This window comes from Cricetulus griseus, chromosome 2, assembly GCF_003668045.3.
Source record: "Cricetulus griseus strain 17A/GY chromosome 2, alternate assembly CriGri-PICRH-1.0, whole genome shotgun sequence".
NCBI classification, from domain to species: Eukaryota; Metazoa; Chordata; class Mammalia; order Rodentia; family Cricetidae; genus Cricetulus; species Cricetulus griseus.
This window is the reverse complement of record NC_048595.1, coordinates 237,366,187-237,393,583: the sequence shown is the minus strand read 5'-3', so window position 1 is coordinate 237,393,583 and position 27,397 is coordinate 237,366,187. Positions and strand designations below refer to the sequence as shown.

The window sequence follows — 27,397 nt, the reverse complement described above, 5'->3', positions numbered from 1 at the left end:
AACCTGGAGGCAGGAGCTGATACAGAGGCCATGGAGGGTGCTACTTACTAGTTTTCTCATGGTCTGTTGAGCCTGCTTTTTATGGTACACAGGACCAACTGCCCAGAGGTAGCACAATGGTCTGGTCCCTCCCACATCAATTACTAATTAAGAAAATTCCCTACAGGCTCAACTTCAGTCTGAATTATGGAGGCATTTTCTAAATTGACATTCTATGCCCTCAAGGGACTCTAGCCTGTGACAAGTTGACATAAAGTCATCCAGGACACAATCCACCTTGGTGGAGAAAGCACACCAACAGAAGCCCGAGGTTGCTGGCCATCACAGCATTGGCACTCAGTCATCAGCGCATAAGTAAGTGAGCAAGGCAAATACTGGCATGTGCTCTGTTTTCACCCTATTGCTGTGATAAAACACTCTGACCAAAAGCAATTTAGGGGAAGAAAGTGTTTATTTCAGCTTACAGATACAGTCCATGACTAAAACAGAAAAAAAAAAATGGGAGAATGCTGCTTGCTGGCTTGCTTGTTGGGTCGTACTTAGTTAGCTTTCTTAAACAGTCCAGAGCCACCTGCCAAGGGAATGGCAACACCCACAGTGTTAGGTCTGGATCCTCCTGTATCAATAAATTATCAAGGCAATTCCTTCACAGACATGCCTAAAGGCCAATCTTATCTGGGAGCTCCCTCAACAGAAACTCCCTTCTCCTGTGACTTTAGGATGGGTCAAGCAGATAGTGAAAATAACATGGCAGTGAATAATGCTCTTCCAAAAATGCTAATTTTTTCTTATAGAAAGAAAAAACACTTTTGAAAGTTAAACATTACATAACAACTCTACCCTCTAGGTACTTATCCACAATAAATTAAATCATATTATTTACTTATACACAAATGTCCATAGCACTTTTATTTATAATAATATATAACATGAAATAGACAAAACATCTATCAATATATGGATAAACAACTGTTGTATACCCATGTAATTAAATTCACTCAACAAAAAAGTAAGTAACTGAACGCATGCCACAACATAAAGGAATCTGAATTGTTGGGCAAAAGTTTGAAGAAAATGTGTACAGGATATAATTATATTTACACAGTAGTCTATAAACTGCACATTGGGGTGGAAGAGGTGGCTGGATGGTTAAAGTGTATACTACTATCCTAGCCGACCTGATTTTTTTCCTAGGAATCATATGAGGCAGCTCACACCTGTCTGTACTCCCAGCTCCTCTTCTGTACCCTGTTGGCACCTGTTCTCACAGTTACACAAACACACAGGCACATACACACACATATATGCATAAATAAAAAGAAAACAATTTTTAAAACTAAAATGTAAACAAATTTACACCCTGAATATGGGCCTGGGTGGTGCCTGAGTTGATTATCCCACCAGCTCTCCCACACCCATGCATGGGGCCAGCTCTCCTGTGCCTACATCTCTCCTGACTAATGAGGGACAGAACCACTCAGCAAGGCCCTCAGACATCAACATGGCTTCAGGCTGCAGTACAAACCACAAACATCCATATAGTGGTAACACTGGCCACAGATATCTGCCTATACTTACCACTGCTGCAGTAGGGCCATTGACTCTGGCACAGTACTTGGTTGCAGCACAGGCCCAGACATCAACATGGCTTCAGGAGGCAGCACAGGTCACTAACATCAAGCTGTTCCTCACCTATGTGTCTATTTCTGCCTCTCTTCAAAGCACACAAACAGCTCCACTCTTTTTCTCTTCCATCGATTCACTACCTACATGCTCACAGTAGTAGTGGCATGGCGGTCTTCTGACCACCAACGATACTTAGATTTCTCCTAAGTAATCTTACTATTCAAGGTGTTACTACAATTTGTGTACCCCAACAAAGTAAGCCATCAGGACTGGAATAGAAAATGTTGCCTTTTTTATTCATAAACATAGAGCTCTGAATAATGCATATATATTGAAAATAATTTTGTCTCTATGTATTATTTTGCAATGTTTTCTACAGTAGACAAATGGATTTTTTAATCAATTTCATTTATTTCAATTAAGTATTCACTCTTCCAGGTTAAAAACATTCAAATATTGATTCACCAGATAGAAAATGAGAATGAAAAATCAGAGTAGAAAATGAAAGCATAATGTTGGAACTGCTTTGTACTAAAGTTTAATGAAAACAGATTAAAACTAGTAAGACCAGCTGATTTGTTATACACTAAAACAAGTTACCCAGTTTCCAGAAATTTTTATGAATACATTTTTGTCTTTTGATGGGTTTTTAATTTTATTTTAGAATCATTCTTATTTACACACCATTTCCCCCATTCCCTTGCATTCTCATCCTCCCATGCTCCCCACTGTCCCCACCAAACCACCCCCCCACCCACTTCGAAGGATAGTGAGGTCCTCCAGGGAGACCAAAATCCATCAGATCATTTGGGGGAAGGCCTAGGTCCTCTTTCTTGTATCTGGGCTGCAATAGTATCCCTCCATATGGAATGGACTCCCAAAGTCCATGTGTACTCTAGGGATAAACACTGGCTCCACCGTTAGAGGTTGAGTAGACTGCCCTGGCCTCCTATCTGCCACACACATTCAGAAAGCTTCATTGGCCCCAATGCTAGTTTCCCAGCTTTATGACTAGAGTCTCCATGCTCTCACTAGGTCAGGTCAACTCTTTCTGCAGGTTTCTACAGAACAGTCTTGGCTCCTTTGCTCATGCCTCCTCCCTTCCAGAAAGTGAATTCCAGGAGTATGGCACAGTGTTCAGATGTGAGTGCCTGTCTCTGCTTGGAACAGCTACTGGATGAAAGGTCTAGGAATGGCAACCAAGGTAGTCATCAATCTAATTATAGGGGAGGGTTATCAAAGGCAGCCTCTCCACCAATACATAGATTCTTAGATGGGGTCATCCTTGTGGATCTCCTAACTTTTCCCCTATGCCAGTCCTAGCTCCAAATGTACACTGGGTCCCTCTAGCAAGGCATCTCTTTTCTTTCCCTCCTCTATCTCTCCCCTGTCTCAGTCCTCTTATTCTCTCCTGTTCTCCCCCTCTCCCCTTTCCACCTTACTCCTCCCCTGCCACATGCTCCCAACTTGCTCAGGGGTTCTTGTCCCCCACCCCTTCTTCAGGGGACCATGTATTTTTCTCTTGGGGTCCTCCTGGTAACCTAATTTCTCTGTTGGTGTGGATTGTAGACTGCTACTCCTTTATGATATGTCTAATATCCATATATAAGTGAGTATATACCCTGCTAGTCTTTCTGTGATTGAATTACCTCACTCAGGATGTTTTCATCCAGTTCCATCTATTTGCCTACAAATTTCAAGATTTCATTGTTTCCTGCCACTGAGTAATACTCCATTGTGTAAATGTATCTCATTTTCTTCATTCATTCTTTGGTTGAGGGACATCTACGTTGCTTCCAGTTTCTGCCTATTACAAACAACACTGCTATGAATGTAGTTGAACATATGTCCTTGTTGTATGAATGTGCATCTTTTGGGTATATGCCCAAAAGTGGAATTGCTGGATCATGGGGTAGACTGATACCCATTTTCTGGAGAAACCACTATAATGATTTCTAAAGTGGTGGTACAAGTTTGCACTCCCACCAGCAATGGAGGAGTATTGCCCTTTTTCCACATCACCTCCAACATGGACTGCCATAGGTGTTTTTTATTTTAGCCATTCTGGCTCGTGTAAGATGGTATCTCAGAGTTGTATTGAGTTGCATTTCCATGAGGGCTAAGGATGTTGAGCACTTTCTTAAGTGTCTTTCAGCCATTTTAGATTCCTCTATTGAGAGTTCTCTATTTAGTTCTGCACCCCACTTTTTAATTGGATTATTTGGTGTTTGGGAGACTACCTTCTTGAGTTCTTTGTAAATTTTGGAGATCAGCCCACTGTCAGATGTGGGGTTGGTGAATATCTTTTCCCAATCTGTGGGCTGTTGTTTTGTCTTGCTGACTATGTCCTTAGCCTTACAGAAGCTTCTCAGTTTCAGGAGGTCCCATTTATTAATTGTGGATCTCAGTGTCTGTGCTACTGGCATTATGTTCAGGAAGTGGTCTACTGTACCAATTAGTTCAAGGGTATTTCCTAATTTCTCTTCTAATAAGTGCATTGTGGCTGGGTTTATGTTGAGATCTTTGATCAATTTGGACTTAAGTTTTGTGCATCGCAATAGAAACGGATCTATCTGCAGTCTTCTACATGCCAGCATCTAGTTATGCCAACACCATTTGTTGAAGATGATTTCTTTATTCCATTGTATAGCTTTGGCTTCTTTGTCAAAATTCAGGCGTTCATAGGTGTGCCAGTTAATATCAGAGTTTTCAATTCGATTCCATTGGTCTACCAGTCTATTTTTGTGCCAATACCAAGATGTTTTCAGGACTATAGCTCTATAATAGAGCTTGAAGTCAGGGATGGTGATGCCTCCAGAAGTTCTTTATGGTACAAGGTTGTTTTGGTTACCCTGTGTTCTTTTGTTTTTCCATATAAAGTTGAGAATTAATTTTTCAAGGTCTGTGAAGAATTGTGCTGGAATGTTGATGGGAATTGTGTTGAATCTGTAGGTTGTTTTTGGCAAGATTGCCATTTTTACTGTGTTGATCCTACCTATTCAAAAACATGGCAGATATTTCCATTTTCTGGTATCTTCTTTCTTCAAAGACTCAAAATTCTTATGATACAGGTCTTTCACTTTATTGGTTAGCATTTCTCCAAGGTATTTTATGTTGTTTGTGACAATTGTGAAGGGTGATGCTTCTCTGATTTCTTTCTCAGCACATTTAGCATCCATATATAGTAGGGCTACTGATTTTTTTTAGTTCATCTTCAATCCTGCCACTTTCCTGAAGGTGTTTATTCACTGTAGGAGTTCCCTGGTAGAGTTTTTTGGTTCACTTATGTAACACTATCATGTCATCTGCAAATAGTGAAAGTCTGACTTCTCCCTTTCCAATTTCTGTCCCCTTGATCTCCTTTTGTTGTCTTACTGCTCTAGCTAGAACTGCAAAGAAAATATTGAAGAGATATTGAGAGTGTGGAAATCCTTGTCTTGTTCCTGATTTTAGAGGAATTGTGTTCAGTTTCTCTCTATTTAGTTTGATGTTGGCTGTTGGTTTACTGTATATTGCTTTTATTATTATGTTCAGATATGTTTCTGTTATTTCTGATCTTTCCAGGTGGTTTAGCATGAAGGGCTGTTAGATTTTGTCAAAGGCTGTTTCACCATCTGGTGACATGATCATGTGGTTTTTCTTTTGCAATATGTTTATATGGTGGATTAAATTGATAGATTTCCATATATGGAACCATTCCTGCATCCCTGGGATGAAGCCTACTTATCATGTTGGATGATTTTTCTGATGTGTCCTTGGATTTGATTTGCCAGTATTTTGTTGAGGATTTTTGCATCCAATGTCCATGAGGGATATTGGTCTGTAGTTCTCTTTCTTAGTTGTGTCTCTGTGTGAATTGGGTACCAAGGTAATGGTAGCCTCATAAAAAGAGCTTGGCAATGGCCCTTTTGCTTTTATTCTGGGGAGAAATTTGAGGAGTACTGGCATTAGTTCTTTATATTTCTGGTAGAATTTTGAACTGAAACCATCTGGCCCTGGGCTTTTTTGGTTGGGACACTTTTGATGACTGCTTCTATTTCATTACAGATTATAGGTCTATTTAAATTGCTTATCTCTTCTTGATTTAATTTTGCTAAGTGATACCTATATAGAAAATTGTCCATGTCCTCTAATTTTTCAAATTTTGTGAAGTGTAGGTTTTTAAAGTATGACCTGAGGATTCTCTGGATTTCCTCAGTGTCCATTATAATGTCCCCCTTTTCATTTCTGATTTTGTTAATTTGCATGTTCACTCTCTGCCATTTGGTAAGTTTGGATAAATGTTTATCTATCTTGTTGATTTTCTCAAAAAACCAACTCTTTGTTACATTGATTCTTTGTATTCTTTTCCTAGTTTTTACTTTATTGATGTCAGCCCTCAATTTGATTATTTCCTGGTGTCTACTCCTCTTTGGTGAGATTGCCTCTGTTTGTTCTAGAGCTTTCAGTTGTGCTGTTAATTCTCTTGTGTGACTATTCTCCAGTTTCTTCATGGGGGCACTTAGTGTTATGAACTTTCCTCTTAGCACTGCTTTCAAAGTGTCCCATAAGTTTGGGCATGTTGTATCAACACTGTCATTGAATTCTAAGAATTCTTTATTTTCGATTTTTATTTCTTCCTGGACCCCAGAATTGTGCAACTGGGTGTCAATTTCCATGAGTTTGTAGGGTTTCTGTAATTTCTGTTGTTGTTGAATTCTAACTTTAAACCATGGTGATCTGATAGTATATAGGGGGTATTCCAATTTTTTTGTATTTATTAAGATTTCCTATATTGCTGAGTATGTGGTCGATTTTAGAGAAGATTTCATGTGGTGCTAAAAAGAAGGTATATTCTATTGTGTTTGGATGGAATGTTCTATAGATATCTGTTAAACCTAGTTGGGTCATAAATTCTGTCAGATCCTTTGTTTCTTTGTTAAGTTTCTGTCTAGTGGTGAGTGTGGGGTTTTGAAGTCTCTCACTGTAAGTGTCTGAGGTTTTATGTGTGATATAAGCTTTAGTAATTTTTCTTTTATGAATGTGGGTGTCTTCGTATTTGGAGAATAAATGTTCAGAATTGAGACTTCATCTTGATGGATTTTTCCTGTGATGAATATGAAATGACCTTGTTCATCTCTTTTGATTGATTTTAGTTTGAAGTGTAATTTGTTAGACATTAGGATAGCAACACCAGCTTGCTACTTAGGGCCATTTGATTGGAAAATCTTTTCACAACCCTTGACACTGAGGTAGCATCTGTCTTTGAAGGTAACGTGTGTTACTTGTATGCAGCAGAAGCATGGATTCTGTCTTTGTACCCATTCTTTTAGCCTATATCTTTTTATAAGCAAGTTAAGACCATTGACTTTGACGGATATTAATGTCCATTGATTGTTGATTCTTGTTTGTTTTCGATTTGTTGGTGGTGGTGTCATTGTGTGTGGGTCCCCCCCTCCCCAGTTTTTTTTTTCTTTTGGTGTTTGGTAAAGTGGGATTATCTGCTCTCTATGTTTTCTGAGTGTAGTTATCTTCGTTGGGTTTAGTTTTCCTTCCAGTAGTTACTTTAGGGCTGGATTTGTAGATATATATTGTTTAAATCTGGTTTTGTCATGGAATATCTTGTTTCCTCCATCTATAGTGATTGAAAGTTTTGCTTGGTCTAGTGCTCTGGGCTGGCATCCATATTCCCTTAGCATTTGTAGAACTTCTATCCAGGACCTTCTGGCTTTCAAAGTTTCCATGGAGAAGTCGGGTGTAATTCTGATAGGTCTGCCTTTATATGTTACTTGGCCTTTTTCTTTTGCTGCTCTTAATATTTTTTCTTTACTCTGTAAGTTGACGTTTTGATTATTATGTGACAAGGGGACTTCTTTTTGTGGTTCAGTATAGTGGGAAATTACCAATATGGAGCCAAGTAGAAATATAAGGGTATTTAATAGGGAAAAGCCTTACTTACAGAGCAACCTAGCCAGCCGGTGCAGCAGCACTCTGTCCAGCAATTACGAAAGTGAAACCGAAAGAGAGACGCAGTCCCCTCAAAGTCTCACTCTACATCACCCTGACCACACCCTCGCAAGCATGGTCAGGCACACCTGTAGCCAGCCCCTAAGTAGGCATGGCTACAGCTTCCCCTATAATTCCCCTTTTAGTCTAAAAGAGGATTAAAACTTAACAGTGTAAGGTATCCAAAATTAATAATCATAAAGGTAAAATATAAGAAGATACAACAATGTGCTTATGTCACATCCATCGTAACTATTTTAACTAAACCCTAAAGTCATCTGAAAGAGGTGTCCAAGCCTGAACACAACTGTAACACAACTCTCTCTGCATATTGGGAATCAGTAACTATATTAAGAAGTTCTGTAAAACCCATAAGCACCATGAGAATTGCATATAATTCTGGTTTCTGTATAGATGTATATGGACTTTGAACTACTTTACTTACCTCACCTGCTTTATAGCCTGCCTTACCTGATTTGTTGTCATCAGTGTAGAAGGTAAGAACTCCAGAAATGGGAGTTTGTCTTACAATATGTGGAAGAATCCAGACTGTGTTTTTTATGATTTTAATTCTGTCAGTTTTGGTATAGTTGTTGCTAATTGTTGCCAAAAAGTCAGTAAGAGCTATTTGCCAATATTCATTATCCTTCCATAAATAAATTTATTAGTTAAAGGTACTATAATTTCTGCTGGATCTTTTCCAGTCAGTTGACAAACTCTTAATTTTCCTTTTAAAATCAAATCAGAAATCTTTTCTATATATGTCTTTAAATTTTTATTCTGTTTATGTGGCAGAAATATCCATTCCAATATAGTGTCTTCCCTTTGCATCAGAATTCCAGAAGGGTATTCTCTGGATGGCAAGATAACCAGAATACAGTCTAAATTAAGGTAATATCTACATGTGCATACAATATTCTGTTTTCTACCCATTGTAACTCTTTTTCCGCCTCAGCAGATAATATTCTCGGACTGTTTAGGTCCTTATCACCTTTAAGGGCCATTTTAAAATGCTTTAAGTCATGTCCTTCTACACCAATAATCGTCTGTAATTGAGAAATTTCCCCTAATAATTTCTGAAGAGAATTAAGAGTTTGACAACGATCTCTCCTAACTTGTAAGTCTATCTTGTAACCTAAATAGTTAATAGCATCTCCTCTTTGTATCTTTTCTGGGGCAATCTGTAATCCCCCAGGGGAAGCCTCTGCTGAAAGCCTAGGCCTACTCACCTCTAGGCAGCTAGAAATTGTCTCCTAGCTGGGCAGACTGTTCTAAGCAGCTCACTGGCCACTGGAACGTGCATGTGTGAGGCAATGGGTCAGCTGGGAGCTGGGAACACCTGTGGAGAGAGAACGCTTTCCCCTAGCCTAGGCTGTAGGCCCAGTGGAACCCACAGCCTGTCCCAAATGGGGTGTAGGTTTCCAGTATCCCACTCCTGACAACCAGATATAGTGGGAAATTACCAATACAGAGCCAAGTAGAAATATAAGGGTATTTAATAGGGAAAAGCCTTACTTACAGAGCAACCTAGCCAGCCGGTGCAGCAGCACTCTGTCCAGCAATTATGAAAGTGAAGCCGAAAGAGAGACGCAGTCCCCTCAAAGTCTCACTCTACATCACCCTGACCACACCCTCGCAAGCATGGTCAGGCACACCTGTAGCCAGCCCCTAAGTAGGCATGGCTACAGCTTCACCTACAATTCAGTCTATTTGGTGTTCTGTAAGTTCAGTGTACTTTTTTAGGCATATCCTTCTTTAGGTTGGGGAAGTTTTCTTCAATGATTTTGTTGAATATGTTTTCTGTACCTTTGAGCTGTATTTCTTCACCTTCTTCTATACCTGTTATTCTTAGGTTTGGCCTTTTTACATTGTCCCATATTTCCTGGATATTTTATGTAAGGGATTTGTTGGAAATAAGATTTTCTTTGGTTGATAACTGTATTTCTTCTATTGAGTCTTCAACACCAAAGATTCTCTCTCCCATCTTTTGTATTCTATTGGTTATACTTACAACTGTAATTCCTGATCATTTAAGCAGTTTTTCTGTTCCAGCATCCCCTTATTCTGTGTTTTCTTTATTGTTTCTATTTCAGCTTTCAAGCCTTGAACTGTTTGAATTGTTTCCTTCACTTATTTGGTTGTTTTTTCTTGGCCCTCTTTGCATTCTTTAAGAGATTTGTTTATTTCTTGAATTTTTTTGGCTTGTCTTTTTCTCCATTTCATGTATTTTTTGTTTGTTTTTTCTTCTATTTCTTTCAGGGATTTTCTCATTTCCTCTTTAAGGGTCTCTATCATCTTTAAATAATTTTTAAGGTCCTTCCCTTCTCTTTCCTTTGAGTTGGGCTTTACAGGTCTTACTGGTGTGGAGTCCCTAGATTCTGGTGGTGTCATATTGGTCTTTCTGTGGTTGACGGTGTTCTTATACTGTTGTCTTCCCAACCCTTCTTTGAATGGATACAGATAGGCTGTCTCCCTCTCCTCTAGTCTCCTGGTGGCATAAGTGGGCCAAGATATGAGTGTCTGCAACTCTGGATGGCCCAGCCTCTCCTGGTGTTCTCACTCAAGCAGAGGGTGGAGGGTGGCCCAAGACTGAGGTGTGGCCAGACTCAGGGTGGTCTGTCATGCTGGGACAGGACTGAATGCATTTTTAATATTGAGTTAAAGAGCAGAAGATTCTAATTTCTTTTAGAATTAAAGAATAGATGGACCAAAATGTGTGGATGAAAAAAATGGGTAGACTAATAGACTTTTATAAGAAATAAAATTGTAATAGTTTTAGCCAATCTTTTAGTTATATTGCTGGAGCATTGGAGACATGCTATAATTCTTATATTATGTTCTATTCTTTGTAACCAGCTAATAGTTTCTATTCCCAGATTAAAAAGCTAAACACTCTTCAGAATTTTATTGGACTATAAAATACTTTCTTATTTTTTAATGACAAAAGTGTAAGTGGGGTGTAAAGGCAGCCTATAGAATAATAAATGATAGAAACATGATAGCCCAAAATATCCTACAGTGAGCCTCTGGTGGATTTACTGCTTAAAACCTCTCCCTTTCAAAGAATACCTAGATAATTTTTAATCATCTCCCTGAGTGCTGTTTCAGGGGAGCCCTGTCCTGTTATCAGCTTCCTCCTCAGACCAGCACTGATGCCTCTGCTGCTCTTGCTACTTTACACAATTACAATCTATTTATTTCATATACTATCTACACTCTCTACTACCATCTGGCCTGGAAACAAATGTGCTGTTCATTGCTTGTTTTATTATAAATGCTGTACAATGATTTTTCTTTAGTCCCACACAATGTGTCATCGGAACCCTAGTTACATAGATTTATGTTTTACTTACATTGAGGAAAAGAGTGGGGACCATGGAACAGAAACAGGGGAAACTAAAAATATTCATAAACATTATCACATAAAAAGGAGCAGCAATAAGTTTTCACTATAAAGCCCCACAAACTAATATCTTCTGGATCACCACATACTATTTAGCAGAGAAGCAATGATCTTTCAGATGAGAAAATCCTCTTTCTCCCTGATGCATATTTCCTTTTCAATAAGAATTAAACCTAAAAATACATGGTGTATAAATGAAATTACTTCATTGGTTTTCTTGATATGAACCATTTCTAGACTGTTAGAATATGCATCTTCAATATAAGTATTGTGCTGAAATTTCTCAACTTATATTCCTTTCATTTATCAAAATTCTGTATCTTAGATGACTAGCATATTAATAACAGAAACTACCATATTTTTTATTCCCCAGGATTCTTTGTAAAATCCTGGACACAGAGCACACTTATACTATTCAAATATTTTTAATGAATTAATATAGATTTGAGTGATCAGAGTAAGATAAATTTGAGCTGTTCTGGTGATATATTGTTTATGATTTAATAAAGCCACTGCAAATCAAAATGCAAAGCTAGCCAAAGTCATAGAGCCAGGCAATAGTGATACACACCTTTAACCACCAGCCACACTAGTTAGCCATAGTGACCAGGCAGTGGTGGCACCCATCTTTAATCCCAGGACTCATAAGACAAAGGATATTTGTATGTTTAAGGCCACCAAGGGTTACATTATAGTGAATGTAAAAGAGAAACAGCTTATAGAATCAAGATCTCAGCACTTAGGATACCACATCTTTAATCCCAGCTCTAGAGAGGAATATTATAAAATAGGAGTGGGTCATTCAGTATTCAGTCTCAGAGATTTCTTCTCTGGTCCAGAGGACAGTCCTTTCAGCCTGAGGTAGAGTTAAGAACTAGTCACCAGCGGCTATGTTTTTCTGACAGTTAGCTTGAAGCTTGAACCCCAATATCTGTCTCTGCTTGTTCCCTTTCTTTAGTGGTTTGATTTAAATGTTTAGTCTTAAATACAAGAACAAACATAAATCATTGTAATTGCTATAAAAATCAGAAATAAAATCCAAAAGAGAAAGTCACAAACTATAGAAATGATTAGTTATTTAAATTTACAATATGGCTTTGTCCATCTTCATAATTTGCTTACGTATTTAGTGACAAAAATAACCTTGAAAATATATTCTGTTTTAACATCAGTCCAGCATATTAACCTTCTTACTAGGACCTATACTGAAAAACCATCAGTCTACTAGAACAAGGACATACAGAATAAAATACTGTTCACCGTTAGATTCAGGCACTCAGTTTTAAGTATGACTGGATAAGTTCTACAGTGAATAAAAATAATGAAAAAGGAGAAATGGCAAAAGCCAAGGTAAATGCAAATATCCAAACAGAAGATACTTGAAAATGATAATAAACCTCCACTACTGTTATTGGTGGTCTCACAGTATAACTATGTATTAAATGTGACTTCAAAATAAATTCTGTGACTGTCACCATGGTAACAGTCCAGGACAATTCAGACAGAAAATTTAAATTAAAGCCCATAGGTTGGCAGCAAGAACAAATGTCCATAAATTTCCTAGTGTAATTGAGCAAATGAATCTATCATTCATTTTTAAATGGTAATAAGCCTTCTGTCATTATCAGACAATGCAGTAATCTGAAGATAAGATGTTTTAAGAGAATAGATATAGAATTACAATAGGGCAGATACTCTGAAGATAAAGTTTATCTTTCTTTAAACTATCTAGCATTCTTTCAAAATTAAAAGTCATTTTGTTATACACAGAGACAAAAATTCAAAAGGTATAGAAGAATTTTGATGCAAAGTAAGTTTTGTGCCTTCCACTCCCAATTTTCTTTCCCACAAACAGCCACCTTAGCATTATGATTCACACAATTGCAAACACTTACATACCACCACACCATACTGTATTTGATAGGGCAAAAATAAATAAAATAAACTATGTTACAAACAAATGAATTATTAGGACAGTATGTGAAGCAAAAAATTAGTAACAAAAACAAAGATACTGCATGACTCACTCATGAGTCAAACTCTAAAAAGTAGAAAGATGATTGCTTGAGCTGAGTGGAAGAAGGCATGAGGAGTCACCCATCACTGCTGAGAACAAATTTTCAGTTTAGCAAATAAAATACTGTCCTAGAAACTTTCTGCACACACAAGATATATTCAGTTAACAGAATTAAAATAAACACAGTTTTTTAAAGATAAGATGTTAAATTTAACTTTGTTTTGTTTTGTTTTTACCAGAATGAAACAATAGCCAAAACTAGGACTTATCTCTCTCAAATTAACTAGCAACATGGAATAGCTACTGTGGGGCCTAGAATCTTGCAGCCAGGGCTCACATTGTCAGTGAGGCAAAGAACTCAGAGCTGATAGCAACTATGTCCCCTGCACAATTGTGAAGACAATTTCTTGAGTTGGAATCCCAGCAATCACCTGCCAAAGATGAAGGCAGCAATTAAGCTTTCATACTTGACAGCAGAAACTGATGTCAGTGGAAACTGCCCAGGAACCTTCTCTCAGGAAAAGATTAAAACTAAAGGACTAGTGAAAGGTAATTTAAAAGTTGGGGCTACTGCAGAATCAGGGACATTTAATGGATCCTTTCAGGAAGATAGAGTGAACTGACCAATGATAGTTGCTTAAAAGGGGATTCTAAACACAAAAGAACAGATTCAAGCATGGCTTCTCAGTAACAGCAGTTTCTCAGGTGTGATGTGTTTGGTAGAGGAAAGCAAAGATGTGGCTCCTTTAAGAGACAGCTTTCGGAAGAAGAAAGATGGAGTTACCAACACACATGGAATAAACAGGATGGGCATAAGGGAGATGAGGTGAGAAGGTTTTCTATTCTGTGAATCTATATTAGAATTCCAAATCAGATCAGCTGTCATCAATGCCTTCTGCCTCCACCCTGGAGTAGAGTGGTAGAGTGGTGAAAGCCAGGGGATCCTCCACCCATCCTCTCCCTCTTTGAGTCCCCTGAGCTGAGGAGGCTGCCAGACCCTTCCTGCCACTGAATCCTGCGGAGAGAACTGGAGGTAGTACAAAGCAGCCAGCATAAGCTGACATCACTGCCTCCCCCATCCACCCTTTGGTGGAGTGAGTGAGCGAGCAAGTGGAGAGGATAGACCCTTGAACCCATACCCACCAGAAGAGGGAGAGACCCCACCTATACCGACTGGAAGAAGAGATGGGAAGACAACAGTATAAGAACACATCCAATAACAGAAAGACTTATATGACACTACCAGAGTCTAGAGACTACATGACCAAGACCTGACTATCCCATTGCAGAAAACAAAGAAGAGAGTGATCTTAAAAACAGCTTCATGAAAATGACAAAGGCCCTCAAAGAGGATATGAGAATATCCCTTAAAGAAATGGAAGAAAAAAAAACCCAAAAATACAAGAAATCAACAAATCTCTTAAAGAAAGCAAGGAAAGCCAAGAAAAAACAATCAAACAGATTAAGGAAACAATTTGAGACCCAAAAACTGAAATAGAGACAATAAAGAAAGTACAAACTGAGGGAATGCTGGAAATAGAAAAGGTAAATGATCAGGAACTACAGATGCAAGCATAAAGAACAGAATACAAGCCAGGCGTTGGTGACGCACCCCTTTAGTCCCAGCACTTGGGAGGCAGAGGCAGGCAGATCTCTGTGAGTTTGAAGCCAGCCTGGTCTCCAGAGTGAGTGCCAGGATAGGCTCCAAAGCTACACAGAGAAACCCTGTCTCGAAAAACCAAAAAAAAAAAAAAAAGAACAGAATACAAGAGATGGAAGACAGAATCTCAGGAGTTGAAGATACACTAGGAGAAATAGACTCACCAACCAAAGAAAATCTTAAATACAACAAATTCTGAACACAAAATACCCAGGAAATGTGTGACACCATGAAAAGACCAAACCTAAGAATAATTATATAGAAGAAGGTGAGGAAGTCCAGCTCAATGGTACAGAAAGCATATTCAACAAAATCATAGAAGAAAACTTTCCCAACCTACAGAAGGATATGCTTATGAAAGTGCAAGAAGCTTACTGAACACCAAATAGACTGGACCAAAAAAAAGGTCTCCTTGCCACATAATAATCAAAACACCAAACATACAGAATAAAGAAAGAATATTAAGAGAAGCTAAGGAAAAAAAGGCCAACTAACATAAAAAAGCAGACCTATCAGAAGTACACCCAACTTCTCCAAACCCTGAAAGCCAGAAGGTCCTGGATAGATGTTCTACAAATCTTAAGAGACTATGGATGCCAGCCCAGACTACTATACCCAGAAAAACTGTCAATCACAATAGATGGAGAACATAAGATACTCCACGACAAAACCAGATTTACACAATACATATCCACAAATCCAGCCCTATAGAAAGTTCTGAAAGAAAACTCCAACCCAAGGAAATCAAATACACTCAGAAAAACATAGGCAATAGATAATATCACTTTACCAAAAGCCAGAAATAGGGGGGAAAACATACACAATACCATCACCAAAAACAAATCCAAAACAAACAAGAAATAATAATAAATCAGAATTAATATCCCTCAATATCAATTGTCTTAACTCACCTATAAAAAGACACAGGCTAACAGAATGGATGAAAAGACAGAATCCATCCTTCTGCTGCATACAACAAACAAACCTCACTTTCAAAGACAGACACTACCTCAGAGTCAAGGGTTGGGAAAAGATTTTCCAATCAAACGGCCCCAAGAAGCAAGCTGATGCAGCTATCCTAATATCTAACAAATTAGATTTCAAACTAAAATAAATCAAAAGAGATAAAGAAGGTTATTTCATATTCATCACAGGAAAAATTCATCAGGATGAAATCTCAATTCTGAATACCTATGCACCAATACAAAGGCACCCATATTCACAAAGGTAATATTACTAAAACTCAAATCACACACTAAACACCACACACGTATAGTGGGAGACATCAATAGCACACTCTCACCACAGGACCAACAGACAAAAACTAAACAAAAAAAACAAAGGAACTATCAGAAGTTATGACACAATTGGGATTAGGAGATATTTATACAATGTTCCATCTAAACAAAAAGGGTTATAACTTCTTCTCAGCACCACATAGAACCTTCTCTAAAACTGACCACTTACTCAGCAACACAACAAATCTCAACAGATGCAAAAAAAATGGAATGACCCCCTGTATCCTATTGGATCACCATGGTTTAAAGTTAGAATTCAACAACAACACAAATTGCAGAAACCCTACAAACTCATGGAAGTCGAACAATGCATAATTGCACCATTCCTGGGTCAAGGAAGAAATGAAAAAAAAGAAATTAAAGACTTCCTAGAATTCAATGAGAAAGAAAACACTACATACCCAAACTTATGGGACACTTTGAAAGCAGTGCTAAGAGGAAAGTACATAGCACTAAGTGCCCACATGAAGAAACTGGAGAATAGTCACACAAGAGAATTAACAGCACAACTGAAAGCTCTGGAACAAACAGAGGCAATCTCACCGAAGAGGAGTAGACACTAAATCAAATTGAGGGCTGAAATCAATAAAGTAGAAACAAAGAAAACAATACAAAGAATCAATATAACAAAGAGTTGGTTCTTCAAGAAAATCAGTAAGATAGACAAACTTTATCCAACCTAAACAAAAATCAGAGAGAGAGCATTCAAATTAACAAAATCAGAAATGAAAAGGGGGGCATAATAACAATGGACACTGAGGAAATACAGAGAATCATCAGGTCATATGTTGAAAACCTATACTCCACAAAATTTGAAAATGTAAAGGCAGAGTGCAATTTCCTGGATAGATATCACCTGTCAAAATTAAACCAAGAATAGATAAATAAATTAAATAGAGCTATAACCACTAATGAAATAGAAGCAGTCATCAAAAGTCTCCCAACCAAAAAAAGCCCAGGGCCAGATGGTTTGAGTGTAGAATTCTAGCAGAAATTCAAAGAAGAGCTAATACCTGTACTCCTCAAACTGTTCCATGAAATAGAAGCAGATGGACCATTGGCAAACTCTTTTTATGAGGCTACAATTACCACACAAAGACATAACTAAGAAAGAGAACTACATACAAATATCCCTCATGAACATCGATGCAAAAATACTCAACAAAATACTGGCAAATTGAATCCAAGAACACATCAGAGAAACCATCCACAATGACCAAGGAGGCTTCAACCCAGGGATGCAAGGATGGTTCAACATAGGAAAATCTATCAATGTAATCCACCATATAAACATACTGAAAAAGAAAAACCACATGATCATGTCACCAGATGGTGAAACAGCCTTTGACAAAATCCAAGAGAAGATGTGGAGAAGAAGGAACACTCCTCCATTGCTGGTGGGAGTGCAAACTTGTAAGACCACTTTGGAAATCAGTATGCTGGTTGCTCAGAAAATTGGGAACTAGTCTACCTCAAGATCCAGCAATTCCTCTTTTTGGCATATACCCAAATAATGCAAATCCATACAACAAGGACATATGTTCTGCTATGTTCATAGCAGTGTTGTTTGTAATAGCCAGAAACTGGAAGCATCATAGATGTCCCTCAACCAAAAAATTAATGGAGAAAATGTGATACATCTACACAATGGAGTACTACTCAGCAGAAAAAAACAATGGAATCTTGAAATTCACAGCAAATCGATGGAACTAGAAGAAACCATCCTGAGTGTGGTACCCCAATCACAAAAAGGCAAACATGGTATGTACTCACTCATATATGAATTTTAGACATAGAGCAAAGGATTACCAGCCTACAATCCTCTTCACCAAAGAAACTAGGAAACAAGAAAGTCTCTAAGGGAAAAATGCATGGACTCCAGGAATGGGAAGGTTCAGGATCTCTTGAGCTAATTGGGAGCATGAAGGTAGGGGAGAGGGAGCGGCCAGAATGAGAGGATGAGAAGAGGAAAGGAGAGGAGGAAAGGGAGGAGCAGAAGTATTGAGTTGGTGGAAGAATGGAGGAGAGCAGGATGAGAGATACTATATTAGACGGAGCCATTATAGGTCTGAGGAGAGATCTGGCACTAGGAAGATTTCCAGAGACCTACAGGAATGACAAGAACTGACAATCCAGGCAATGGTGGAGAAGATAACCTAAATGCCCTTTCCCTATAATGAGACTGATGACTACTTTTTATGCCATCCTAGAGCCCTCATCCAGTAGCTGATGGAAACAGAGGCAGACATACACAGATACAAACTGAACTGAACTCTGGTATTTAGTTGCAGAGAGGGAGGAGTGAAGATCAAAGGGGTCGGCACCAGGCTGGTGAAACCCATAGAAACAGTTGGCCTGAGCACATAGACCCCAGACTGCTGTCTGGGAGGCCAGTACAGGACTGATCCAGACCCCTGAACATGGATGTCAATTAGGAAGCCTCCGCACTCTAGGGGGGCCCTGGTGGTGGATTAATATTTTTCCCTGGTGTAAGAAGGGACTTTGAGAGCCCATCCCACATAACAGGATGCACTCTTGGCCTGGACACATGGGAGAGGGCCTAGTCCACCATGATGTGGTGGACTTTAGGGAGCTCCCATCAAGGGTCCTACCCTGCCTGCCGAGTGGAGGGTGAATGGGATTGGGGTAGGCTGGGGGTAGGGCATAGGGCGGGGGGAGAGGAGGGAGAGGGAGAAGGGATTGACATGTGAAGCAAGCTTTTTCCTAATTTGAAATAATAAAAAAGATTTAAAAATTCACAGAGAGTCTGAATTATGTCTATTATTATGTTTTCTCTAAATTTTTTTTTTACTGTTAATGAGCTAAGTTCAAAGAGACATTTGGTTATAGGTCTGCTAAGCTAAACAGACATGTATATTTTAAAGGTATCTTGACTTCAAAATTTAAGTCTAAAGACATATTACTTTAGAAAAGAGATTCTGCTTTTGTTTCCATGGTAGATAAGAAATGTGGATTACTTCCAAGCTAACATGGTTTGATGAAACAAGATCTTCTAAAACAATGGCCCAGGTGATTCAACATCCAGAAAAGCTTCAAGGCAAATGGCTGAGAAGATGAAGCCACACAGACTACTGCAGCCAAGATTTAATCATAATTCTATATTTTCTCAAGGTGCCCACAAGATCAGTGCACCCAAAAATCAACAGGAAGTAGTCTAGAAAGCTAGACCCAAATTCCCAAATATTGTTTATGAATGTTTGTTCTCATTTAAAGAGGATTGAGTATAGTGGCTAATGATCACAATCTCTTTCTAAAGAAACAAAGGGATGTGATATAGAAATGAATACATTGGTGTGGATTTTGATTTGTTGATACATATTTAAGGTCAATTTTGTTATACAATATATATATATATATATATATATATATGTATAAATGCAGATACATATATATATATTTCTACTCTTGTTTAAGTTGTTATTTAAGGTTTATTAGCTCATTTAAAATGTAGGGTAAAGGGTGTCATCAGAGTCTATCATATCCTTTGGGATAGGGCCTAGGCCCACCCCCGTGTGTCTTGGCTCAGGGACTATTCCTCTATGTGGAATGGCCTCCCCAAGTCCACACCTATGCTAGGGATAAGTACTGAATTACTACAAAAGGTCCTGTAGATTTCAGAGGTTTCCTTAATGAAATCCATGTTCCTGGGGTCTGGATCAGTGCCCTGCTGGTATCCCAGCTATCAGTCTGGGGAGTGAGAGTTCCCCAATATTCAGGTCAGTTGTTTCTTTGGGTTTCACCAGCCTGGTCTGGACCCCTTTGCTCTTCACTTGTCCTTCTCTGCATCTGGATTCCAGTTCAGTTCAAAGATAAGTTGTGGGTTTTGGCTTCTACTTCCACCAGCTGCTGGAGGAAGGCTATAGGATGGCATATAAGTCAGTCATCAATCTCATTATCAGGGGAGGGCAGCAGAAAGGATATGTGATAGAGTTTTAGTTGGGGGGGGTTGTGGAGGACAGGAGCGAAAAGGGAACTGGGATTGTCATGTAAAACAATCTTGTTTTTAGTTCAATTAAAAAAATCTGAAAGAAAATAAAATGTAGTGTATAATTAGGAAATAAAGATTGGTGGGCATGTATAATAGTCAAATTTACAGTCATGTTAGGTTTTCTAGATAAGTAGAGATAATATTTCAGATGGATAGGTCATTTTTAAACACTTCAAAGACCTACAGAATATGGCATTTAAAATCTTTTAAGAATTAGACTTTTCTCTTATATTTTTGGTTGTGAGCCTAGCTTTTAATGGCTGAGCCAGCTCTCCAGCCCTAGACTTTTCTCAACAGTGGGACATGTCTGCTCCTGGCAGCACTGATTACTTCAAAGAGGATGATGGGCATCAAAGAAACTCGTTATAGATTTTATGTTTGGTGTGGAAAGGCTAGCCATTTGGGGAAGAAACTGCTCTTGCATGAACTGCTTGATGGAATGCTGCATAAACTACACATGAAGGACCCACAGGACAGTGACTGCTGAACTTGCCAAAAAAGATGGAATGGTCCTTCAGCATTCCTACTTCACAGGGAAAACTGCCAGACATTTTGCAGGACACAGAAGAAAGCAACTGATGAACTTTGCCAGTACAAGGAAGAACAGATCTTCACATTTCCTGCTTCACTGTGAAGTCTGAGAGATACTCTGGGTGTATGGGCTGAGGATAGATGCCCCATTGTTATTATAATAACGTTGATATTCTCAGTCACCAGATCATCCTGCAGGCACTGATCGTGGTCATTTTTCCTTCAGTTATTCTATCAAACCTGTCTTTATAAACAATACTACATGTACTTCACAAAAGGAGTTTCAATTAGTCATATCTTAGGCTTTGTTGTACACATATGATTGAGTTGCTTATCACCAAGAAATTTTTCATACAGTTGTGCTGTATTTAAATATGCTTAAAATATACTTCTAAGGGTCAGACTCAAAATTTGAACCAACACCAGCTACTGAGTTGTGTTGAATCAAACTGCCTTCTTGCCTCTGTTGGCAATTGTGTTTGCAAAGGTCTCCATACGATATATGAAGCCCTGTGTCAAAAACACAAGAAAGGAAAGAATAAAAAGAAACCTGTATAATCACATGAAGAATATAATTAGACCTTCTCCAAACACAAAACAAAAACAAAAAAGATTACCTGAAATGTATTATGTCTCAAATTGAATATCCATGATTCCAAGTGTCATTGTCCTTCATACAAGGATGTACCACAGTCTGAAAAGGTGGCCTAAAGATTAAAAACACTTACTGCTTTTTTTTAACTGTTGAATGTTTTATTTTTTAATTAATTTATTTATTTTATATACCAACCACAGTTTCCTCTCCTTCCTCTCTTCCAAGTCCCTCCTATCCATCTCTCCCCCGTTCCTACCCAATCCCTTCCTCAGCTTATATTCAGGAAAAAGCAGGTGTTCCGTGAATATCGACAAAACATGGCTTATCAAGTTGTCATAAGACTATCTCCCCATGTATTGAGGCAGGGCGAGGTGATCCAATATAAGGAGCATGGTACCAAAAGCCATTAAAAGAGTCAGAGACAGCCCTTGTTCCTACTGCTAGAAATCCCACAAGAAGACCAAATTATACAACTGTAACATCAGTAAGACACTGTAAGTGTCTACATCAGTCCCATACAGGTTCCCAGACTGACAGGCAATTCAGTCTCTATGAGTTCCTCTGAACCCAGGTTAGTTAATTCTGTGAATTTTCTTGTGGTGTCCTTGACCCTTATGGCTTCTACAATCCTTTCCCTCCCTCTCTCCCTCTTCTGAAGTATTCCCTGAGTACCATCTAATGTTTGGCTGTGGGTCTGCATCTATTTCCATCAGTTGCTGGATGAAGCCTCTCTGATGACAATTGGATTAAGAACCAATCATGTTTATCTTTCTGCATCTGGATTACTTCATTCAGGGTGACTTTTTTCTAGTTCCATCCATTTGCATTAAAATTTCATGATGTCATTGTTTTTAACATTTAGGCAATGCTCCATTGTGTAAATATACCACATTTTCCCTATCCATTACTCAGAAGAGGAACGTCTAGGTTGTTTCCAGGTTGTGTATATTACAAACAAGGCTCCTATGAACATGGTTGGGAAAGTGTCCTTGTGATATAATTGAGTATCCTATGAGTGTATGCCCAAAAATGATATAGCTGGGTCTTGTGGTACATTTATTCTCAGTTTTCTGAGAACCCACCACATTGATTTCCAAAGTGGCTGTACAAGTTTGCACTCCCATCAGCAATGGAGATATGTTCCCCTTGCTTGTATTTTTAATCTTAGCCATTCTAATAGCTGTAAGATGGAATTTTAGCTAGGCAGTGGTATTGTACTTGTTGCTCTTGGCAGAGGTTTCAAGTTTGATTACTAGCACACACATGACAGCTCACCACTGCCTATACCTCTAGTTCTAAAGGATCTGATTGTACTTTTCTGAACTCCAAAGGCACTGCATGAACATGGTACACAGACAAACCATCAGGTAAAAAACAAGTACACAGAAAATAAATAAATATTTTTTTGAAGTCTAAACTTGGAGCTAAGAGGATTTACGGGTCTTTCAGAAGATGGTTGGTATCCAAAAGATATAAGGAAGACAAACACCTTAAGAGAAAACAAAAGGACCTACTGTCATTTGTATAATTGCCATTCAAAAGTCCATGTGCAAAGCCTCAGTCCATTATATTCAGCAACTGTAGAAAGAGGGAAGTTATTAATCACTGGTTCAACTTTGGGGTGAATCTGAAACATGCCAGACTGGCTGAGGTGATGACTGGTTTTCCTATTTGCCACTACTGTGATACATGCAGTCATGACTGCAACTTCCAAAATCATAAGCCACAAAGAACCTTTCTCTCTCTAGCTAATTTCTTGAGGTATTTGTTATTGTAATGGAAGCAGATTAACAGAAGATGTAAACTGACAGTTCTCAACAAAAGACATACAAACAGCAACAGATACATTCATGCTCTACTAATGATGTTTTGGTCAATGACTGAGTACATGTGTGACAATAGTTCCACGCAATATAATGGAGCTAAACAAACTTTGTCACCTAATTACTTTGAAGCCATTATCATTCAATTTGTGTATTTTTATGGATACTAGTACAAACAAACATGTGGTATTACAATGAGGTGAGAATATGGGCCATTCATTTTTTAGTGTTTCCTAGCAATTTGCAGTTCTTCTTTTGGAAAGTTTCTGGGCAGTCCCATTGTCCATTTTAGATTAGGTAGTTTGTTTTATTAATGTTTAGGTTTTATTGTTGCTTTTTCTATATTGTAGACACTAATCATCTGTCATATGAACAGCTGGCAAAGGCTTTCGACATTCTGTGGGCTGTTTATTTGCTCATGTCACAGTCCTTTGCTATACAGAAGCTTTTTCATTTTATGAAATCCAATTTGTTAATTGCTGTTCATATGCCTTGTGCTACTGGAGTCTTGTTCAGAAAGTGTTTACCTGTGCCTCTCAAGTATGCAGTGTTAGCTGTGGGTGAAGGCTACAGGATGACATAAAGTCAGTCATCAATCTCATTATCAGAGGAGGGCATTTAAGGTAGCCTCTCCTCTGTTGCTTAGATTGTTAGTTGGTGTCATCGTTGCAGATCTACAGACATTTCCCTAGCACCTGATTTCTCTTTGAGCTTATAATGGCTCCCTGTATTATGGCATCTCTTATCTTGCTCTCCTCTATTCTTTCCTCAACTCAAATTTCCTGCTTTCTCTTGTCCTCCTCACCCCTCCTCTTCTCCCCTTCTTATTCTCCCGGACCCTCTCCCCTCACCTTATGCTCCCAATTTGCTCAGGAGATCTTGTCCATTACCCCTTCTCCAGGGTACCAAGTACAATAGTTCTTTAATTTTTGTTTTTGTTCTATCTCATATCAGGTGGATTTTCAACATGAGTTTTTTAATTGTACTTTAACAAGCATGCTTGGGATTAGAGAAAAAGAGAGACACACTCTAATTCCAAAGCTAACTTTAATTTTTAATTTGTCAGGAACTACAAAATTTGCATCCAATTAAAAAGTGGGATATAGAACTAAATAGAGAATTCTCAATAGAGGAGTCTAAAATGGCTGAAAGACACAAAAGAAAGTGGTCAACATCCTTAGCCATCAGGGAAATGCAAATCAAAACAACTCTGAAATACCATCTTACTTCTGTCAGAATGGCTAAAACAAAAACACCAATGACAGTTTATGCTGGAGAAAGGGGGGCACTCCTCCACTGCTGGTGGGAGTGCAAACTGGTACAGCCACTTTGTAAATCAGTATAATGTTTCCTCAGGAAAATGGGAATCAGTCTGCCACAAGATCCAGCAATTCCACTCTTAGGCATATACCCAAAAGATGCACATTCATACAACAAGCATATCTGTTTAACCATGTTCATAGCAGCATTATTTGTCATAGCCAGAACCTGGAAACAACCTAGATGCCTCTCAGCTGAAGAATGAATAAAGAAAATGTGGTAAATTTACACAATGGAGTGCTACTCAGTGGGGGAAAAAACAATGGAATCTTGAAACTGACAGCTAAATGGATGGAACTGGAAGAAACCATCCTGAGTGAGGTTACCCAGTCACAAAAAGACAAACACAGTATGTACTCACTCACATATGTATATTAGACATAGAGCAAAGTATTATCAGCCTACAATCCATACCTCCAGAGAAGCTAGAAAACAAGGAGTCCCCCAAAGAAGGGGAAAGGGACAAGCTCTCCTAAGCTAATTGGGAGAATGCGGGGAGGGGAGAGGGAGTTAGGAGAAAGAGAAAAGAAGAAGAGGAGGGAAAAGGAGAACATGAGAGAGCAGAAAGATTGAGTCAGGGGAAGAATAGAGGAGAGCAAGAAAAGATATACCATAATAAAGGGAGCCATTATAGGTTTAAAGAGAAATCTGACACTAGGTTAATGTCCCGAGATCTACAAGGTTGACCCCAACTAATACTCTAAGCAATAGTTGAGAGGCTACCTTAAAAGCCCTTCTCTGATAATGAGATTGATGACTACCTTATATGACATCCTAAAGCCTTCATCCAGTAGCTGATGGAAGCAGAAGCAAACACCCACAGCTAAACACTGAGCTGAACTCTGGAATCCAGTTGCAGAGAGGGAGGATTGATGAGCAAAGGGGTCAAGACCAGGCTGGAGAAACCCACAGAAACAGCTGACCTGAGCATTCGGGAGCTCATGGACCCCAGTCTGATAGCTGGGAAACCAGCATAGGACTGATCCAGACCCCTGAAGAGGATGTCAGTTTTGAGGTCTGGTTAATCCATGGGGCCTCTAGTAGTGGATCAGTATTTATCCCTAGTTCACTAATGGACTTTGGGAGCCCACTCCATATAGAGAGATACTCTCTCAGCCTAGACACGTGTGTGGGGGGGTCTAGGCCCTGCTCCAAATGATATGACCGACTTTGAAAGATCCCCCATGGAGGGCCTCACCCTCCCTGGTGAACAGAAAGATGATTGGATATGGCGTTGGTGAGGGGAAGGGGAGGAAGGGAGAAAGGGAGGGGATCTGACTTTGGCATGTAAAAGAAGCTTGTTTCTAATTTAAACTTAAAAAGGGGAAAAATAAAAAGAAATTTATATTTTAAAGTGTTAGGAAACAGATAAACAAATGTTTATGTTTTTAAAAAGTCTAAACCCATGATTATAATTCAGTAAAAGCTTTAGCATAGTAAGAGGATATGATAAACTAGAATAGAGTGAATTTCTGGTCAATCTCTTTGATTTCCCTTTCAGCCCCTGTCCAGAACTCTCCATTTTGCCTTTTTCCTCCAAATAGTGTGGAAACCTGTTACATCTGTGGTTTTCATTTTTCTGCACTCTACAGGATTCCTAAAGAACACCAAAATTTTACCTTTGTTCTTTCTCTGCTTTTTGATATGCCATTTGGGGTTTCTAATTTGAATACATTTAAACACTGCATAAAATAAAATTCAGGCTGTGTATTCACTCACTTTTATTCCCTAGAAGCTATTTTCCTTCCCTTGAATTTACAGTAGCAGCCTGGAGGCCTGTTAACATATACAATTTTATTAAATTAACATACATTCATGGAATCATTCACATATGATTATTTTGCCATTCATAATATTTGATTTGTTTATTCTGAGAAAACATTTTTGCTTTCAACAAATAACTATGATAAAATACAGTAGCATAAGATATGGATAGGCTTTTCATCATGAAGAAATAAAACACTTATTAAAAATATGGACTTTTCCACAAGAATTTCTTAAGCATCCCTTCTAAAATGATAATGTGAAGGCATTTAGATATTAAAACTTATGACAGATTAAACTAAAATAGTATTTGATATGAAAATGGTTACTTTGATGTTTATAGCATCAGATTCATTGATAGCTTAATGTTTGGGCTGTTAGTTATAACCAAGTTTTCATTTTATATGTTGTTTTTTAAAATCCTATAGAGAAGCACAATTTCTCAAAAATAACAGCAATGATCTTTATTCCAACCATATTAAAAACATTGACTTTTAGTGTATGTAAATTTTAGGTCATTACTTTGAGAATGACTGACTATGCTTGGTAAAATTGCTAATAGCAAGAAGGTGCAGTGGTTGGGGCAAAGTAAAATAGTGAATATAGGAGGCAACAAAAGAAACCAAGAAACGAATCCCAGGATTGTAGAGTTCTTTGCATTTTGTTAATGTGATAGAAGTTATTGCAATCGTGCAGGAGTAAGTGGAAATGACATGATCCTGAATATATTTTCAGATTCCTTGTGGTGGTTTGAATGAAAATAGTCCTCAGAGGCTCATAATTTTAGATGTTTGTTTGATGCTTGGTTGAAAGAAGTATTTGGGAAGGACTAAGAAGTATGGTTTGGAATGAGTAGGTGTAGCCTCGTTTGAGGAAGAGTGTCACTGGGGCTCGCTCTCTCTCCCTCCCTCCCTCCCTCTCTCTCTTTCTCTCTCTTTCTTCTTCCTGCCTGTGGATTAAGATGTAAAGCTCTCAGCTACTACTTCAGGATCATGCCTATCTTCTTTCTGCTGTGAGCATCAAGGACTAAACCAGTAGTTGTCAACTGTCCTAATGTTGTAACACGAGTATAATTCATCATGCTGTGGTGCCCCTCCACCATAAAATTCTTTTCTAATTTGTATTTGAAAAAAATTATTTTTCATTTTACATACCAACCCCAGTTCCCCTCCCTCCCCTTCTCCTACTCGCCTACCTATTCTCTTCCCATTCCCCATCTACTTCTCAGAGGAGGTAAGGCCTTCCTTAGGGAGTCAACAGTCTAGCATACCAAGTTGAGGCAGGACTAAGTCCCCACCCCCATATCAAGGCTGAGCCCACCACAGGGAATGGGCTCCAAAAAGCCAGTTCATGTCCCTGGGATAGG

The 27,397-nt window shown here is 38.6% G+C and overlaps 1 long non-coding RNA gene across 1 annotated transcript; it reads right to left on the bottom strand.

Annotated features, from left to right (window-relative positions):
- Nucleotides 1–479: 479 nt before the first annotated feature.
- On the bottom strand, nt 480–23,468 carry LOC118238237. Its single transcript, XR_004768018.1, has 3 exons — nt 22,639–23,468; nt 21,147–21,236; nt 480–571 (listed from the first exon to the last, which is right to left on the bottom strand). It is a non-coding gene; the product is annotated as an uncharacterized LOC118238237 (long non-coding RNA).
- Nucleotides 23,469–27,397: the final 3,929 nt, after the last annotated feature.